We start from the raw sequence: 19,510 nt of genomic DNA on the forward strand, positions 1-19,510 counted from the left end.
AAAATGCCTACATCCCTACACCAAGTCACCTCCTGACTTACTGATCTCATGGAATCAGACAGCTTCTCCAGACAGCTCCTCTTCAGCAACACCACCACATTTTTGAAGCCTTGTTGCACTGATTGCTTTAGATTTCTCCTTATGCAGACCTGTTTTCTGCATTGCAGGGCAGAAGTGAGCTGTGCAAGCAGGCTGAGAGCAGATTTAAACAGTGCTGGACAAAGAGGGCTTGAGGGTTGGGTTGCTTGGGGTTTTTTAACCTTCAAGACATTAAAAGCCACGTAGAGATGCCACGATAACAAACAAACTAATTCTGTTTGCACTCTTGGTACAATGGGAGGATAAAGAGCATGATGGCCAGGAAGAATGTCACATGCGAGAACGATATGAAGCTGACACAAAAGGAGAAGGCAATTATGCCCCACGCTATTTGACTCCGTTTATTACTGCTGCTCTGCGAGCCAGCGGGTGGTTCTGCTTCACAGAACAAGCAGAACGCTTCATTCCCCCTTTCAAATCAGTGTATTTCCAGGGCGCCTCTGTTTCAAATAAATATCTGCTCAAGTGACACTAAACTCTGCAGAAGACTACCTATTAATGGGTACTATTATATGTTTCTAGTCAAGTAAACATCCCTGGCAAGCAACGGACACAGAGCTGGACCCAAGCTTTGGGGAATACAGCAGTGGAAAGAAAGGAAGAAAGCATAAAAAATAAGACAGCAGACCACATTTTTCTCTCTTGCTCTTTCTCAAACAAACCCTCCAACCAAGCATTTTTTGTTTTATGGAGCCAACACAGCAAAATTTGGAGACTAAAGTTAGATTCTATACATTAGCTGGACAGTCAGCTTGCTTCTGATGGCAAGTCTGTGTAAGTAGTAAAGAAGTCAGAAACAACACCAGCTTGCTTTTCATATTCAAGTAAAAATGGCAAAGCTGGCCTTGAAAGAAAAACAAAAAAGGACCCAAATTTCTTATGCTGACTAGATTTTACAGGTCATTATGGTAAGGAATAACAGCCACATTAGTGAATGATAGTTATTGGCTTCTACAGGCCACCTTCCTGAAGGTTTTTTCCAGACCCATTCCTTTTGCAAAGATACAGCCTCAGCACAAGCAACACCCTGTACCAGACAGCAGCAGGGGTGGAAAGCAAAAGGGATTTCAAAGCAAGAGCCATGACAGGATTGTAGAAAATAGCCAGAATAAGAAAAGGCACGAGTAAGCAGTGTTTTCTAAAACATCCCTCTAGCTGCCTAAGAGACACCAAGGTCCCCAGAAGTAAAGATGACCTTACTTTTTAATTTTCATCTCCATCAGTTCTAGAGCAGCCCATGCAGTTGACGTCTCCCCATCTTTGCTGCAGCAAACAAAAGGTGGTGCCAAGAGGATGTTGTGTTCTCTCTCTGAGACATTTTTTTGAAGCTGAAATCCAGCTCATTACATCCCTACCTCTAGCATTTCCTTTTTTTATCAAAAGCCCAGCTGCACTGTAGCTCCCAAACACTGGCTGAGTTAAAAGCCTCTTAATTAGAAGAGCTGGGAGCCTGACATGGACAAAAGTCTGAAAGGATTTCACTCGTGTAAAAGACCAAGCCCATTAATTCAATGTTCAGAGCAGGAAGTCTCTTGTCCAAGCTCCTTCAAGTGGCTTCACGCCAGATGTGGCTTTTTCAATGGTGAGACAGCACTTGTAGAGGAACAAAGCAGCAAATAAGAGAGAGCCCCAGCAAGCAAAATACATTGCAGCTCTGATGGACTTCTCTCCCAGAAGCCTGTGACTGAGAAGTTCTTCCTCTCTGTCCCTGTTTGTAAGGGCACTGAGTGGTGCAGGTGGGGCACAAAGCAGATCTCAGTCTAACAAATGCTGTCATACCTTCCCAGATCATCACTGCAAAGTACTGGGGCAGCAGCTTCATCAGCACAATGCACAACATCACAGAAGGACCACTTTGAAAGAGGCTGAGGTCAATGGAGTACCAGAAATGTGGACTGGTATCTAAAAGGGAGGCAAGCAGAGCTGGCTTAAGTGCAGAAAGATCAGCTTGGGAAGAACCATGCTTGCCTAACACAAGGGGCAAAGGCAGAGAAGATATGTACAGGCAGCTAATGCTTTTGGTCAGGCAAACCTGCCAGGCTCTGCTAGAGAGATGAAGTCAAGCCACCTCCAGTGACAAAGCCAGTGGTTTTTACCAAAACTTCTTGTCAGGATTAGTTTTTCCAGGTCCCTTCTGGCAGGAAAAGGTAGTTTTTCAGTCAGCATCAGTAAGAATTAATTTCCACACCTAACCTGGAGTCAGAACAATCTCTGCATCTTGAGCTGTTGATTTCCATCATAAAAAGGTGTGCAATGGGTCACAGCAGAGTTTGTCTAGCCCGACATCCTGCCCTCAACAGTGGCTGTGAATGGCTGGTGAAGGAAGAGTTACAGCAGGGAAAGCAAAGAGAAAACTTCCCTAAAGACATCTGCCAACTACTAGCCACTGTCAGCCTGGGGCAATTCCTGAGCCACATGGTTCCTTCCTTATCTTCCAAGACACTTGTCCAGCCTCCCTTTGAAACTGTATGAAAACATTCACTGTTCCCATGAACATGCTGATAGAAACAGGGTGCCTGCCGCAGCCAGGGAGTGCTGACAAAGCTTCATGGGACTATTTTTGGGGTAGACAGTTTGACCATCATCAACTCCACAAGAGATGAAGTCCCAGCTTCAGTTCAAACGAGTTCTCAACCACCTTCACCTCTGGGAACTGTGTTGGAGACCAAAAACTCCCCTCTCAGGGCCTGGGAGATCTAATAGGAAGATGGAAATGCCAGGAATCTAGGGGGCTCCAATACAACATGCTCCAATCGCCCTGGTGTGCAATGTTCATCTTCAGCCCTGTCTTCCCCCACCCCACGGGTTTGTCTGCCTGTGCTCAAGGTCAGCTCTGATACTGCACAGTCCAGGTTTGGGCAGTGTCCAACACCTGAAAAACCTGATACGGAGCTATGGATTACACAAGTTAACTCCTGCCATAGTATGTGCTGGGGCTTAGCAAGCAAAAATTCACCTGCTCCTGCAAGACAACTTTCCCAGAGCCTGGAAAGCAAACACAGGTATTCTCAGACACAGCACAGAACAGGAGATCACGTGCCATAAAGACAGCTAGCACCAGCTCTTGTATTCTACACTGAGGAAACTCAGACCAGTCTTACATGACTATTTTAACTACCTGAAGCATTAACTGAGATTTGTCCTGTGCAAAGCTGTGGCAGAAAGTCAGCTGGATCCCATGGGCTTGCATTCTTTGGGGAAATCATACTACTTGAATTTTAATCCTGACTCAGCTGGCTACATGGCCTTGGGTAACTCATGTCACCTGCCTATGCCTACAGACCGTCAGCTCTTCCAGTTTGATTCCTAATGCTTGTGACAGCTGGCACTTTAGGACTCAGTATCTGGAGACTGATAATTACATGTGAAACTCAAGCATCAAAACAGTTTCAAAGCCTCAAAGCTGAAGAATGAAAAACTTGAACACAGAAACCGCAAATTTCAACAAACAGAAGAACAGACCCAAGTAGCTTTTTCTGGAAAAGGGAGGTCCTGCTTTCAAGGTAGCACTACAGGGTCATCATTTCCAATTTATTGTCTCAGAAAGCTGCTTCTTGTAGCTGTAAGCAGTGTTAAAGAGGTACAGGAAAGTCATGGATAAATTGCTATCAACAGCCAAGCCCTTATCTAGGTGACCCTGACCACCATGTGCACATGACAACTTTGGGGTGCTATTTCTTTTTTGTTTTTTTCCACAGCCCAATGACAAGGAGGAAAGCAAAGTGAGGAGTGCAGCCAAATATCCACAGCTGGTCCTTAGATGACCCTAGTCACTGCAGGGCATTGTGCACACACTGAATATGCTGCATTCCTAGCAGTCCTCCCCAGTGCAAGACAATGAACCAACAGTTAATGAAGGAGGGAAAAACTAAACACAACTGGCTAAATGGCTTACCCAGGATTACAGAACAAGGCCAGTGTTTGGGTCCTGTAGAGGGAACCTATAAGGGAAAGCAGGTTTTTGCTTTCCTGTACCACTGAATTTTTGGTGACAGAGTGGCAGAAGGGAATATTAAAGAAGAATCATTACAGGCACAGAGTAGGTGTCCAAGGTGTACCACAAACTAAAGTGCTCAGATACTTGCTGGGAGGTTTCCCAAAAAACATCCTCCTGTATCTCTGCCTAAGACAATATTATTAGAAACAACAAAACCACCCCCATACTAAAGCTAAATATTTAAGCCATTTATTTAAACAAATCAGAAGAACACGCACCCTTTCCTTTCTACTCCTGATGCAGGAAAATAAGTCTTGCAACTTCAAAGGAAGGAATTCACCAGGTGTTTAGGTCACATTAATCACACTCCTGGTGCATATGCTGGACAAGACAGGTTTGATCCCATACATGAGAAGATATGACACAAAGAGGAGATGAAGGGCTGTGCAAGGGATCGCTGCAGCAGAAGGCTGTTGCCTCAGCAAATTACAAATGCACAACAAAAGCAGGCCAAGATGCAGTAGGTGCAAAGCATTTGTTGCTTGGTCATGGAATGGAAGCATCACTCAAGAGAAGGTGAGCAACAGATAAATTCCACAAGAAAAGGGCAATAAAATCTTCACAGGTCCTTTTACCATTTCATATCAAGCATATGCTACCTGCTCTGTTTGCTCTACCTACTCTGTTTGCTCCCAAGGTTTTGAAAGCTAGCAATTGCTATAAAAAGTGCTCATTGTAGGTCACAGTCACATCTACACACGCCAGATTTTATAGTACTGTGAGATTCAGGGATCACATATGGGTATTTACAATTATTATCCTAGTTGCAGGCAAAAAGCACATATGCACTGACAAAAATCACAGCCATGCCAAACTGACCAGGTGAAGGCAGAGCAGAGATCTTGCCAGGGAAAGACACTGACCCCTGTAGCAAACTGGCTTCCACAGATACTGAATTTCCAAAAGCTGCTCAAAGGAACTGGGTACTCACTCGACGAAAATTATTTTAAAAGGCTCTGCCAAGGCTCAGCCTGAAAAGGGTGGGAGAAGAGCAAAAAGAAAGTACTTATTTCTCTGGTGTACTTTGTTCAAAATTAATTTTGCTCTTTCCCTTCTCTAGGAAATTTGTTTCCGTTGTTTGGACTTCGTTTGGGTGGTTGTTGGGTTCTCCCTTCCCAAAGGGAATGGCAGGAAAGGAAATACACTGAAAAATGAGAAAAACATCATTGTTTTGTGAAAGTTTTTTCTTTAAAAAAACCTAAGAAACCCATACACACCCTGGGCAGAAAGCCTGAAATCAGGTGTTCATATCTAGAGCTACACTTTACTCTCTCTCTTTTAATTGCCTGCACTTGACTGTATCCCTTTAAGGAAACAGGAACAAATCCAGGAACCTTTGTGTTGTTTATTCAGCAGGGGATTAGCCCAGCCTGATAGCCCCGAGGTAACCCGTGCTGCAATATCTTGGATGACTTCATCATGGGATATGCCAATAGGATAAGAGGTATATCCCAGAAACACTGACAGGTTCAAGAGCCTTCATCATTCTGAAGAGCTACTTAAAAAGAGGCTCTGCTGCAATTCACCATTTCCCTCACCAAAGATCATCAAAGAGGAATTTACCATTATCAACTTCTTGATCTTTGCTAAAAAAACTTGCCATGGGGAAAGTTGCTTGATTCAGACTCTATGCTCTATCACCAAGCAACCTGAGAGTGGCAATGGCTCTCTTTTTCCATTTCAAGAGGCGAACAAATAAACTTCTTAAATCTGCACTCACTCATGCTTCCCGATTCAACAGCACAACAGAAACCACCGACTGTGACAAAAGCTATCAACATATGAAGTCTGCAACACAGATAGGTATCTACAACATCCCAAAACAAGATCGTTCACCCCAGAAATTGCCACAAATCCTCCATCACCCCCTTATGCTGCTCCCCAGCTTTGGCATCGCCAGCCAGTGGAATTTTGCAGCTCTCTCACACTGGCACAGCACTGGCACTGCAAACAGTGAGGGAGAGTGTTTGCACTGGAACCTGTCCTACTAATTGGGGTTTTGGCTTTGTTGGGTTGTTTTGCTTCAGGAATGGAGAGAGAAAGCATCAGTTTTTCCGCTAATAATATTTGGGCCAAGAGTTAATTCTCAGCAATTAAAAACAAAATCCAAACCACATTTTTTCCATAAACAGCTAATGGTCTTGGATCTGTCAGTGTCTAGCACACAGCTGATTTTTCAGAAAATAAAGAGCATGCCTGCAATAAGACATGACAAATAACAGCTAGTTTGAAAACAAGTAATGTTCATGAACTCCTTTACTTTATAAAGGCTTACAGGTTTTCTGAAACTTTTCTTTAAAGAGACAGAATAGAGCATTACATCACATAAGGATTCACCTTATATACTGCAGCATTAGCTGAACACCACTAACAGTGCTGTGAAGTTGGAGGTAGATGCTGCCTGGAGCTCAGCAATCAGAAATTAGATCATGCCTAACACCAAGTATGTTGACCACAGAATATGTGCCCTGCAGGTGATACCTATGTACCAGGCAGGTAGGCAGGAGGCAAAGAAACTTTATTTGCCAGCTTAGATGCGGGGAAAAGAGGATAGAAGAGGACATTGTGCTTGATATCAGATACACTGGATCATTTTTGATTCAAAGCAAAAACTGAACACTGGGAGCCCAGGCTAAAGAGATACCCGCTCTCTTCTACTCCTCTTTTCCAGGGGTTGTTGAGGTAGGTAGGAATGCCCCATAAGGAAGACAAGATCCAAATCTAAGCTGGCATTTAAAGCTCTTCAGGAAAGGACATAAATCCAGGACAGATCCTCAGCTTGTTTAATGGAACATGAGTGGCAATTCCCTCCTGCCTTACCTGCCCCTTTAGAGAAGGAAGCACTGGCATGCACAGCAGGTTGTACCAGAGAAAACCAGAAGTCAGCACCCTTCTGCTGGGCTAATGCCACCTGTTACTGAAGAGCTAAGGTGTCATCAAGGAAAAAAGGACCTCAGCTGCTGTGGCTCAGCAGGGACACATCAGGAGAAACACTGCTGAGGAGACTCCTTTCTCACCCTGCAAGCAACAGAGGCACAGGGTACATGAGGCTCTTCCCCAGCCCTCAGGAAAGCAACCACACTTGGTGTCCTGCAGACAAAGATTCAGGCTGAAAGCAGGCACACCTCAGTCCTGTGCTGGCAGAGGGCCAGACACACTTCATCAGTGTTCTTGAAGTACTTTAAAGGCAAAATTATGCAGAAACAGTCTTTTGTTTAATAAATGGATAAAAGATTCTAAAGGATACACAAAGCTTCAAATGCTAAAAATTGGGGGTTGTGGAGTTGCCTGTGTAACCAATTCCTGAACGGCAGAGATGGTGAAGAATTGTCCTCAGTCACTGCCTTCTTTAAGAAAAGAATGCAGGAGCCTCAGATTAAGCTGGTGATGGCATTGGCACATCAAACAGAAGGAAGCACTTCTCTACAAAACCCTGAAGTGTGGGACTTACTAACATGAGATGCTGAGGACGTCACAGGCATTCATGAGCTGAAGAAGTGGCTGTTTGATTCTGCTCTGAGTTTGTCTGTGAATGACTATTACACAAAATAGCCTTTTTGGTGAAAATTTGCTGATTCACAAATAGCAAAAAGAGGGTCCTAGGAAAGTATCATCTCATTTTTATGCTGGGAAGATTAGGGTATCTGCCATTAGCTGCTGTAGGAGACATGGGGTTGGTTCAGCCTGGCTGTTCCTCAGCATAAATAGAGGCTGCTGGTCGACCCAAAGGACCACAGCACTTGCTGCATTTTCTCCAGCAACAGTCCTCTGAACGGGACTTGGTACTCCAACAGCCAAAGGCCAGGCTTCTCCCCACAGCTGTCATGGCCATCATGGGTATTGACAGTGACTCAGTTCTTCCTTTGAGTCCTCAGATTCTAGCTGCCTATGTCATACCAGAACAAGGATTTTCCTTTCCAACAAGAAGCTGAATCTCTCCATGACAGCCTCACACCTTGTCTCACACCCAGGATCCCTCCTGGGCTGCTGTTACCTATGCACACTCACCCAGCAGAGTCACTGTTTAAGTCAGTCACCCTCTCTAGGCTTCTTTTGAGAAGTTGTCACCTTTGTTGTAAGAGAGAGAAACAACTGGCATTGCTTCATGAAGGATGAACTTTCTGCCACCCGGCCTCAGGATGCTGAGCAGGAAAAGTGTTCATGACTTCCTGCAGGTGATTCCCAATCTTGTTCTGCCACTTCTTCATTGTTTCCCAACAGCAACCCACTGACTTGAGCTCAAGCCACTCCTGGCCAGCTGCAAGTTTTCCTCAGCCACTTCAGTGCCCTCTTTGTGCAAAGGCTACAGATCCCATGACAATGCCATCTCACCTGGAGTACCACAGGTGTAAGCTCAGAGAAGTGAGCCAGAGCCTCACCTTTGTTGATCAAGATCCTTTGTCTTGAAATCAGCCTCACACAAACAGGAATTCATAGCCTTATGTTGTCCTCAGATTGCTCCCTCAGCATACACAAGCACAGATAAAATATCAAACCACAACATCAGACTGCCCAATCCTTTTCTCCTCTCCCCTTTCAAGAGAGAAACTTCTTTCTGGTAAAACATTCACATTGTTTACTGAATACATGTGGTAAACAGTGATTTCTCCTCCAGCTGAGCCAGCAAGTTCTCTGCAGCACCTGAAACCTCCTTACCCCGAGGGCTGGATGCAATTGCAGGGGGGAATGCAAGAAGTTCAAGCATCTTTCCCTCATCCCAAGAAATTCTCCTCTGATATTTTGAGGACTGGACACCACTATCTCACCCCCATATTTTCTAGGTTACATGTTAGCAATGGGATTAGCGGGAAAAGCTTTACCTCACTATTCTGAACCTGCCAGATGCACTTAAAAAACAGAAAAGGTTTGCAAATATTTATAAGCAGGAATGAGTATGGAAAGGATTCCTAGGCACCACAGTTCCCTGTACAAGCATCTCTCTGGCTGATGCTGTATTGATTTTGCCCAGGAGGGATGCATGGACAGTTTGACCTTTCTGCAAATGTTGTTAAAACAACAAACAGAGCCGAGGCAGGTGGGTGAAACCAATTTCCAAGAAGATGGTTAACCCATTCTCCACCTCCCAGAGAGGAAAATTGCCCTGGTCACAGGTGTGTGACACTTGGTTACCTCTCACCCCTTCATCTACTTGCCAAGAGTGGGTATAAAGGTAAAAATTCACTCCTTCCTGTGAGCTAAGGAGGTGTTGGCTGTGCAAAACACCTTTCCTGAAATACCAGTGTAACCTATGCACTGGAAAAGGGTGAAGTCCATGCCCTGAGTTCCTCTTGGCTGTCAGACCACTGAAGGGAACACAGGTAAAGTCTTGAATCCAAATACCACCACTCCCCATCCCAAAAGAAGAAAGGATCAGTCTGAATGTACAAGAATTCCAGGATCTAGTACAAGATATCAGAAATATCCTCTCCTCATTCAGAGGGGACAATCACAACAAAATACTAAAAGCCTCAGACCTCTACAAGACAGAAAACTAGAGAAAGTTTTGAGCAGCCACAAGCCTTGAACTTCTCCTCCACAAAGCAGGATAACACTGGCACCTGAAGGGCACCTTTTCCTGGCACACCAAGCACAGCTGAGTGCAAGGAGCAATCAGAGCAAGGAACAGCATTTGAAGCAAAGTTGGGAGCAGATGCCATTTTTGTTCAACATGTACAACTGTTCTGGGAAAAGCAGAATTACTGGAGTGGGGTTGAGGGGATATTCCTCTCTTTGACAAAAGCTGTCACTGAGTCAGAAGCCCACAGCAGGAACAATGATGTGGGATTACAAAAAGGGGTGGAGGGGAACAGGGGAGTAGCTATGCTTATGAGAGATAGTGGGAAATTTCCTGCCAATGCTTTTAAAGAAAAATTTCTAGTTGTCTTCAGAAAGCACGCAGCAGAAAAACCTTAGTTTTTAAACTGACCAGCTCAAGACATCTATTTCTTAGAAAAAAAAAAAAATCACAATCTCCTACATTCTAATATTCAGTTATTACTCCAAACCAGCAGTTTCCCAAATCAGTAAGTCACCAGAATCAGTTAAGCATCTTGCAGAACCACATCAGAACTGAGAGCAAGTTTCTTCAGTTCAACATTTGCTAAGACCTCGAGTGATCCAACCCGAAGCATTAATTAATTAAGCACCCCCAGCTCTTGAAAACCAATTAATAAATTTTCCTTCCTCTGTCACGGGAATAACAACTGGTTTTTGCAGTGATATACAAATGCCACTGCACTCAGTGAACTCCACTCTGCTGCTTTAGAGCAAAAGCAGGAAGTCGGAACAGAAAATTCCTAGGGAGAAACTCTGCTGAGACACGGCAACTCAAACTCATCCAGACTTCCTGCTAAAATAATTCTTTGCTCAAATGACAGAGGCTTTCTTCCCTCCCCTCCACCCCATTTTGTCTCTCTGCAGGTGTCCCCAAATACCTTGAGCAGCAGGACAGTGTTGCTCCCCTTCCCTGGAAGCAGCAGTATATTCCACAGCAAAAAGCTAGCGGGGAAGGAACACCGCCACTGTAAATAGAGGATCGGAGCCGGTCCAAGCCAGGAGGTGTGGTTTGCACTGCTCCCTACGCATCTCAGCCCCTTTCCAACACAGCCTAGTAGCCCTCAGTTCAGAAAGCAGCACGAGAAAACCTGCCCTTGAGCTTCCAAGGTAAATTCTTTGTAATCCTGCCTTGCACACAGCTGCAAAAGAGAAGGGCTGGTTTCTGAGCTGCCTTAGGCAAGAGGGGAAGAAGGGGTAGGAAAGCAGATGATCCCTCATCTCACATTGAACTTACCTTCCCTGAGAAACTCTAGCTGTGCTTGTACTTAGCTTGCTGTCTTCTCCCCAACCAACTTCGATCAGGGAAGTCCTGCCTCAAGTTTAACTCCACTTTTTACAAGGCTGGCAACCTGTTTCACACAGAGAAGCACAGAGAACTCAGGAAAAGAGTAAAGCAAAGCATAAGATGACAGGGCAAGGAACATGTTTCCAAAGCACCATAAAACACACACAAACAGTGGTGGGTGCTCATCCCAGGACTGTCTCACTAAAGCAGCCAGAGATGCCATCCTCTCTCCTGCCACTGACCAGAGCACCACTCTGTCCCACAGCATCCCCAAAAGGAAGCAAAGCCATCCCTGCCTGCTGACAGCTGGAAATGCTGATGGGGATTTGTTGCTCAGTGGCAGCTCCAGAGTCTCCAGGCAGCATGAAGATGCTCTCAACTGTGTCAGCTCCCACTAGTTAAGCCTGAGGTCTTCTCAGGAAAGGTGACAAAGGAAAGGAAAAAAAGAGAGTGTTGAGACCCTGGCAGCCTGGCTCTTCATCACCTGGTACGGTTATGTGCCCTTTTCTCACCCCTACCCCAAATGCCTCTTTTGCCCAGAAAACAAGCTTTGCCATACAAGTCATGAGCAGGAAAGCCCACCCTCCACAGAGAGGAAAACGCCCTCCTCCACCAATTCCCACTGAGAAGATCCCGTATCTGAACAGCAGAGACCTCATCAGCCTGCAGAGAGGAGTTCCAAACAACCCCATTCTCCCAGCAACAAGCAAATGGGACCTGCAGAAGGCAAAGATGGGTCCTTCCGTATTATTTTAAGATGGTTATTTCAAAACCCAGACTAAAAAACGGACATAAAGCCTACTACAATCACAATTGCCTTTAGGAGAGTTTTAACAGGGCCAGAGAGCTCCACTGAGCCACCTGGGAGGGCTCTGTGCTAGCAAAGGGCAGCTCTGCTCCACTCAGACCAGAATGATCACTTCTCCATTCCTCATAGGCTCAGCTTTGCCTCAGCTGCAGGACCCCAAATCCCCTGGGGCAGGCTCTAACAGTGCAGCTGTGGCAAAAAACCCAATAAAAGAAAATAAACCCATACCAAGTGAGGCATCTGCCTCCGAGCAGGAGAGTTTACTCACCATTTTGTTCATCATTGCTGCAGAAGTCTTGCTTGACACTGACCCATGATCTTGGCTGGGATGCTGCTAGAACAGCACAAAAAAGGGAAGAAACTGCTTCCCTGCACCTTGCACCCTGTCCCGTTTCTAATCTCCTCCTGGGGTTCTTTATAAAGGTTCTTTTAGTACTGACCACAACAAAAAGGCTTATAAAACACACAAAAAAACCCCCAAAACCCCACACTTTGGAGGCACATTAATGAATCCTTAGTGTTACGTGGATAAAGGTCAGGAAATACAAAAAGTTATGGTTCCCATAGTAATGCTAATTCAACCACACTGCACATCCTGTGTATTTAGTGGTCCACATTGAAAAGAAAAAAGCTTCATCTACCAATGCTTAAAAGGTTTTTGATTTAGTAAAGACACTTGAATACTACCCCCCACATGCAACATTTATTGCTCAGAGCAGTGGATTTTCAGATCGAATTGGATTAAGCCAATCTAAGCATCACTACAGCTCCCCATATCTAGGGCAATAGGAAGAGCTCTGAAGCATGATTACAGACTGAACATTATTTGCCCAACCCGAACAGAGGAAAGGGACCCAGGCGTTAGAGTGGCTTGAGTCATCAAATCGCAGTCAGTGCAGATTCTGCACTTGGATGCAGCAGGGACTTGGTAAGAAGAGAGGGGAGACAATAACCAAGCAAGCCCCCCCCCCATAACTAGCAGGTGTTAATCCATTCCTGTGAACACTCATTTATTTGATGCCGACAGCTCGATATATCCTGCGTGGTATCCCGACTCACAAGTCTGAGAACAGGTGAACTACAGCCATGCTGACCTTTTTCCACCACAAATCCATGTATTGCTCTGCTCTCCCAGCTCCTGAGGCCTCATCTCCATGTTTGCATAAAGCCCACACCACTCTTCCAGAGGGAACAGCCACAAGTGGTCCATTTGCATTTAGCGGCTTCAACTGAGCAACCTGATTTGCATAGGAAGCGAAAGACTCTTTGTGCCATAGGAAATTCATTAAATCAAAGGGGTTTGAGCACCTCTGCTGGAGCAGAGGATTACCCCTCTGGCTACATATCTGGAAGAAAGGAAAGGTAGAGCAGGCATCTTGCAAACTCCTTAAAGAGGTAAAGAGGGTAAGGAAGAAGGAAAGCGGCTCTCAAGCACAAGAGCAAAGTGTGCAACGGAAGAAACGTACATTTGTGAGGGCACCCACACGTCCTTTCTCCCTCCAGTAAATCTGAAATTTTTCCCTAGTTCCCATGATCTCAGACAGAAGGGCACAGTTCAGGACAACAGGTATTTCAGAACTGCAAACACCAAAGGAGAAGAGAGAGACACTCCTGCTGAAGAGGTTCTCAGCCCTGCTAGACACCAGGGCTCCCACACAGCCCTGCTCAGATGGAGCTGCCACGGAGAAACATCCACACCTGCAGCAGGACACAGGCACACAGAGCAGAAGTCCTTCTGCCCACAGGGTTACTGGGTGGCTGTTCCTTCACTGACACCCTCAGGCCCTTGCACTCACCTTCTCTGTTGGGCTCCAGCATGAAGTCTCCACGTTTTAAAGAGTCTTTGCCACCCTCCCCGCAGCCTGGCTATTCCTCTGAGCTGCACAAATTCCAGTCAGCATCTAGCCACACCTGCCAAGGGTAACAAGGTTTTGGTCATGCTTTATCTTATCTAAGCAATGATGACGCTTGTCTTTCTTCTTGGGCAAAGCTCAGTAGCTCAGCACCTGCCGAGGAGGGGAGCTGGGCAGGGGCCAGGAGCTTCAGCCTGCAGCAATTCACCCCAGAGCAGGATGGCTCTGCTGGCCTGCCTGTCCCACCCCACAAAAAATGGGCATTTAGTCCACAAACTAGGGCTGTGGGGAACATAAGGCTCAGCAGTACTTACACTTCTTGTCTGACCTTCATCTCAGGTGCTGGCACAGGCACACAGCTCACCTTCCCTAGACACAATACAGCCCCACCAGTCCTTGCCAAGAGACAAAGCAGTATTTTACAGGGAGCCAGACCACTTGTCTGGAGACAAGACTTCAACATCTGTCATGCTGTCAACCTATAAGTCACCTACATCTTCAGTTCTCAGCTGGAGATGAGCTTGGTTTTCTCCTCTTCATTTTCCAGCAGGGAGAAGAGGGGAAACTGAGGCAGATAAAAGCCTTACTTTTACAGATGTTGTGCTGAAAGAAATAGAGAGGAATTCAGCTACCGTAACAGTGAGGGCCACCAAGTTCCTGTAGGATGTGTTAGATCAGCCTCCCTGCACTTGCACCTCTACCCAGCTGTCACCGTGCTCAGCCAAGGGTTTACAGCTACCCTGCAAACTTGCTGTCTCCTTTTCCAGAGGCTGGACTCACCTAGCATATCCAAACATAGCTGAAATTTTCCCAAAAAGTTTGCTTTCCGTAGCCTAAATGACATTCTGCAATTTTATTTTTAACACCACACAGCTACCAGTTCTAGTCCTCCAAAGGTCTGCAGATATCCTGCCTGTTATTCACTGGAAGAGCTTGAAGTAGGAAGCAATAAACAGGTAGGTACGTTACCTTTATTGCACAGTTACAATAATTAGGCTTTTTTCAAGCCTTCACTACCCTACTTTACTTTCATCCAGCACATGTGCTAAATGTTAATTCTTTCAAAAATCTGTAGAATAGGTCTTCAGAGCTTTCCCCTTATTCATAGTCTCATCTCTCCAGAAACACAGGTTGCCTCGGCCTGTGATACATCACCTGCTGTGAGCAGGTGCATCTGCCAGGATCTTACCAACAACACAAATTCAAGCCAGCCCCAAGCCCACAGAGTGCTGGACCACCACAGCAAATCTCAGGAGATTCACAGCTTCCAGGCTCATTTTCAGAGCTCTCCTGCCATCCCCAGAACAACACAAGCTTTTCCTGCAGAGCTTTCAGGTATGTGTAATCCTCAGACATCCTTCTGAACCAAGCAGCCCCTTCCACATAGATGGGGCCAGGAACTGGTGCAGAAGAGTGATACGAAGTCCTGTACCAGCAGAGAATGAAGGTACAGAAGCAGAGGCAAGAGCTCCTCCTTCAGATGACACCTCTGCTGAATTAACTGCAATCACACACTTCACTGGAGGGAAAGCAGGGGTGTTACAAGCCTCCTTGCTCTCACTCTTTTTACTTGACAGATTTTCCTCCAGTTATGCCAAGCAGATAAGAACACTGTATCCTTCAAAGCATTGCACCATACCTCATTTCCTCCAAAACAAACCTATGATTAAAGCCACAGTCTCTGAGAGCACAAGACAGTATTTGTTGCTGCTGTAGTGCTCTGTGACACATGATTAAGAGAAAAATATTCGGTTAAAAAGTTTGCAGAGCTTTCCAGTTGTGTTATCCCAACCTGAACTAAGCAGAGGAAAGCCCACCATGGCTCCAGATTTCGTTTGAAAGTCCACAGTACCACAACCCACCAACAACACACCACTACTTTTGGTGTTGTTTTCTCCCAAAGCTCACAACATTTGTTATTTCTCTTGAGGCACCTAGGTCCTGCAGTCAGGTGAAATACTGAGATTCAAGCATTCCTGGCAGCTTATACAGACATGCAGAAATCTCCAAGACAATCAGAACTCAGCAGGAGAAAAATTTTTAAAAAAAACCCTTATTTATGTCATTTCATGGTTTGTTTTTTTTTCTTGTGTGGCTGATGGTATTTAAAAGCTTAAGGTTGGCAAACCTTTCAAACATGTGGCCAGAGGAGAGCACATGGTGCACCCTGCCACAACAGAAGCACATGGGAATACTTTGTAGATCCACTCCAGTGCTCCTTGCACAGCTGCAGAGGTCAGGTTTGCTTAGCAAAATGTGCATTAGGGCCAAGCAGAGGGAAATCCTTCTCAGCATCAGCCAAGAAATTAAAGGATAAGGGCTGCAGGATAAGGAAAAGAGAATATTGCAAGGAAAATATTAAGAGGGTCAATCAGGACATCCACAGCACCTCCATTTCAAGCTGCCAGGCTCCGGGTACCTCCAAGGATACACAGTGACAAAGGACAGAAATTCTTACTAATTGTTGCAATTCTGCTGTTCTGGTAGGACAACATATGAATCACAAGAGATTCAGACGTACAGAGTAAACCAAGGATTTCCACCTCAGACTTTGTGTGGATAGCAAGATAAGGCATCTGGCAGGAATGAGAGAGATGCTGCTCCACTCAGTGGAAGATGACACATTTCCTACAGCTGAAGTTTCTTGTCACTGTCCTTAAAGCCAAGATGAGCTCCTGCAAGCAGGGGAGGAGAGGAGGGAGGATTCAGTCCCCAGAGCAGCCTTATGAAATCAAAAAGATTTAGACAGTGAGTAGCTGCATTATGGAAACCAAACCTGGTTTGCTGTACAGAAGGATTGATATCCTTAAAGCTCTCTGACCGTGAAGAACATTGTGCATGGAGCTGAGTCCATGTGATTTCTGTTGCTGTCAATTGTCCTCATCCCATTAGTTTATTTTCTGAGGCTGCCTGGCAAAGTCACGAGGAACAGCAGCTCCCCAGCACTGTCTGTGTGCTGCTAAAGACAGCCCCATGTGGAGCCCTCCTTTGCAACACCATCTTCAGACCAGTAGACAGGAGGCTCTTGAGTCATCAGATGCATCAAACTGGGGTGTGGGGGAGAAATTTTCCTATCTGATGATGACAAAAAAACCAAGCAGACTTTCCAATTGGATAGTCCATACTACCCACTGTAGCTTGCCACAAGAAGCCAAGGGAAGAGTGATGCTCTGGGGAAGGAGAATATTTTTGGTCCAGCAAGGTAGCTTCAGAGACATTTTACACCATCTTATGAAAAACTCTAAAATTTTATATATCAGGCCTCACATCAGTCTCTGTGGAACAGGGTGTCCTGGCAAAGAGAGGATTCTTCCACCCCAGCTTACTGCAGCTTTTCATAACCTCCTCTGGACCACCTAAATTGGCCAGTGAAAGGACAGACTGAACTGATTATCTGTTTGATCTAGAAAAGCAATTTCCATAGCCCTCAGGAGATGTTGTATGTGTGTGTATATATATATATATTCATCTACATATAGCTACTTAGATGATCCTCAGAAATAAATGTAGCTCTAGAACATTTCCCCTGAGCCTGCAAAAGGCAAAGAGAGAAATAAAGGTTTTCTGAGCGCCCTTTGATGCAGAACAACTATCAGAATAACCAAGAGCTCAACAGGTCACAACTAAACAAGAAAGCTGTGTTTGGATTATCCTGCCTCCTCAGGATATTCCTGAGCACGGCCATCTGCCTGTGTCTGGGGCTGGCCTCTTTTCCCCTCAGCTGTTTTCAGGAAGTCCTACAGGAAGGACTTCGGTTCAACACACAAGTTCATCCCATGCACACAAGATATTAAAGAGAAAGACACCGCAGTCTTAGGAGAGGGAAAGCTCTAGTATTTTTTGCCTTTCAGACAAGGAGAAGCAGCACCAACACAGCTGCCGTAGCTGCTTGCAGCATCTTTGTGTGGTGCAGTGTCATCTGCACCTGGACCATGGCAAGGAAGAATATTCCCTGAACAAAGGATATTGAAAGAAAGTAAGAGAGAAAATAACAAGGTCTCCACTCAGGTCCACCAAGAAAGACCAAAGTTCCGTGACCTCACATCAAAGGAGCCTGCAGACTTCACGGCGACAGAGGAGGAGAGAAGGCGAAAGAGGCAGCAGCTCCCCATCCAGGACCCCACCAGGGCAGCGCTCCCCATGCCGTGGCACGGCCGCAGCTACGCCTCAGGAGCGCTGTGTGCCGGAGAAGGCAGCATTGCACAGGAACGCGGATGCTCCGTACCCGTCCGGCACCGGCGAGGGACCTCCCACAGCTGGGGACGGGACAGGTGCGTGGCTGTGGCCAGGAAAGGACCCCGCAGCACACTGGCCCCCAGCCCTCCGCTGCCCGCTCCCCACAGCCGCAGCGGAGGTGCGGCAGGGCCCTTCACCGGGGCAGCCGCTCCCCAACACCTCGGCTGCGGGTCCGGGCCGGGCAGAGCCGGCAGCTGCCCCGGAGAGGGGACCAGCCCCGGAGCACCGCGCCCTCGTCCCCCGCTGCCGCGGCTGCCGGCCCGAACTCCCCTCACGGCGCTTACCTGGCCCGGCCCGGCGGGAGCGGAGCCGCCGCTGGCGCCAGGGCGGCCCCGGCCGGAAATGAGCGGAGCCGCGGGCGGGCGGCCGGGCCGAAGCCGCCGGGCGGGCGGCAGCGGGAGCCGGGCCGGGCCCTCCTGGCCCTCGGGATAAGCGGCACTGCCCCCGCCCCGAGCCCCAGCACCCCCGAGGGACAGGAAAGCCGCGCACCCAGCCCCGCTCGCGGCCACTCCCCCAGTGGAGCCGCAGGCAGCGCCCGGGCGGCTTTAGGGAAGGAGGATTCATTTCACCGATTAACAGCACCGGGTTGGGGGTTTTGTTATTTTGCAGTCATTAGAGGTTAAGAAAGCTGTTTGCTTTACCAGCTGCATACTATAGTGCTAATTACAGCACTTGTCGCCACCACGTGACAGCACATAAAATCTCTTCCTAAAGTTTCCGTCTGTCAAAAGCCTGGACAGAGCGGAGCCCGAGCCCTGCAGCGTCCCCCAGACACGCGCAGCGCCATCCCCAGCCTGTGTGGGGCTCTTGTCCCTGCTCCGGGCGGTCCCACCTGCGCAGCCCGGCCGCGGCTCCAGAGCGGCCATGCCCACATCCCTGGGCTGGCGCCACGGAAAGCCCCGGCTTTCCCACAGCCCAGGGGCCGGTGGTTTCCACGCGCTCCAGCTGGAGAGTAACCGGGGCAGACACACAACAGCCAGGACCGTCTGCTTCACCAGCGGGGAAACCAAGTCTCTAGAGCGAGGGGTCCGTTTCCTCAAGAGGTCGGTTTCAAATTTGTGAAAAACCTTTTACTAACCCTTTCACAGGTGCCAAACACCTGCTATTCCCACAAGAGGGTGCTTAATTCCTCCTGGCACCCGGGCTCTACCACAAAGCTCCGAAAACCAGAGGCTAATAGCACTTGGGGCATTTCAACTTGAGTAAATTAGAACTGGACCAAAATGCACCCTTTTTCCACCTCTGGATGAATGCCCCGTTTATTGTGTACTGATACATGTTTACCCTGAGAGAGAGTTGAATGGGCTTCGGCCTAGCCAAACAAACCCACACCACACAGCACATCCAAAAAATATTTAATAAACCTTTAAACAGCAAGACAAGCAGCCTACCACAGTCAGGTAAATATATTGAGAAAGTTTTTATTAGAAGATATATTTCTGCCAAAATAAATAGTAACATTTTCTTCAGCAAAACATTAGAAAATAGAAATGGGAAGAAAAAAAAAAGCATCAACAATTTAATACTGAACTTTTAAAGTGACTGTGAACACTGCTTAGTGACATTGCCATGTAAATATGTGTATGCTATTGCTGGTCTAGTTGCTGCTCTGACACCAGTGATTTCCACAGGACTTCCACATGTGTTGTGTGCTTAAGGGTCTTCTCAAACTCAGT

The 19,510-nt window shown here is 46.7% G+C and overlaps 1 protein-coding gene across 3 annotated transcripts in view; it reads right to left on the bottom strand.

Annotated features, from left to right (window-relative positions):
* Window positions 1-18,249, bottom strand: part of CRACR2B (calcium release activated channel regulator 2B) — a 46,265-nt gene extending 28,016 nt beyond the window's left edge. Inside the window, exon 1 of one of the 3 annotated variants that reach the window (XM_082283597.1) lies at window positions 18,119-18,249. The gene's annotated coding sequence lies outside the window, so the exon portion shown is untranslated. Of the gene's footprint in view, window positions 1-10,530; window positions 10,573-13,541; window positions 13,632-18,118 lie in introns of those variants that run through there. The other 2 variants (XM_082283595.1, XM_082283596.1) reach the window with 2 other exon arrangements.
* Window positions 18,250-19,510: the final 1,261 nt, after the last annotated feature.

The sequence above is a fragment of the Coloeus monedula genome, assembly GCF_965178545.1.
Source record: "Coloeus monedula genome assembly, chromosome: 6".
Taxonomy (NCBI): Eukaryota; Metazoa; Chordata; class Aves; order Passeriformes; family Corvidae; genus Coloeus; species Coloeus monedula.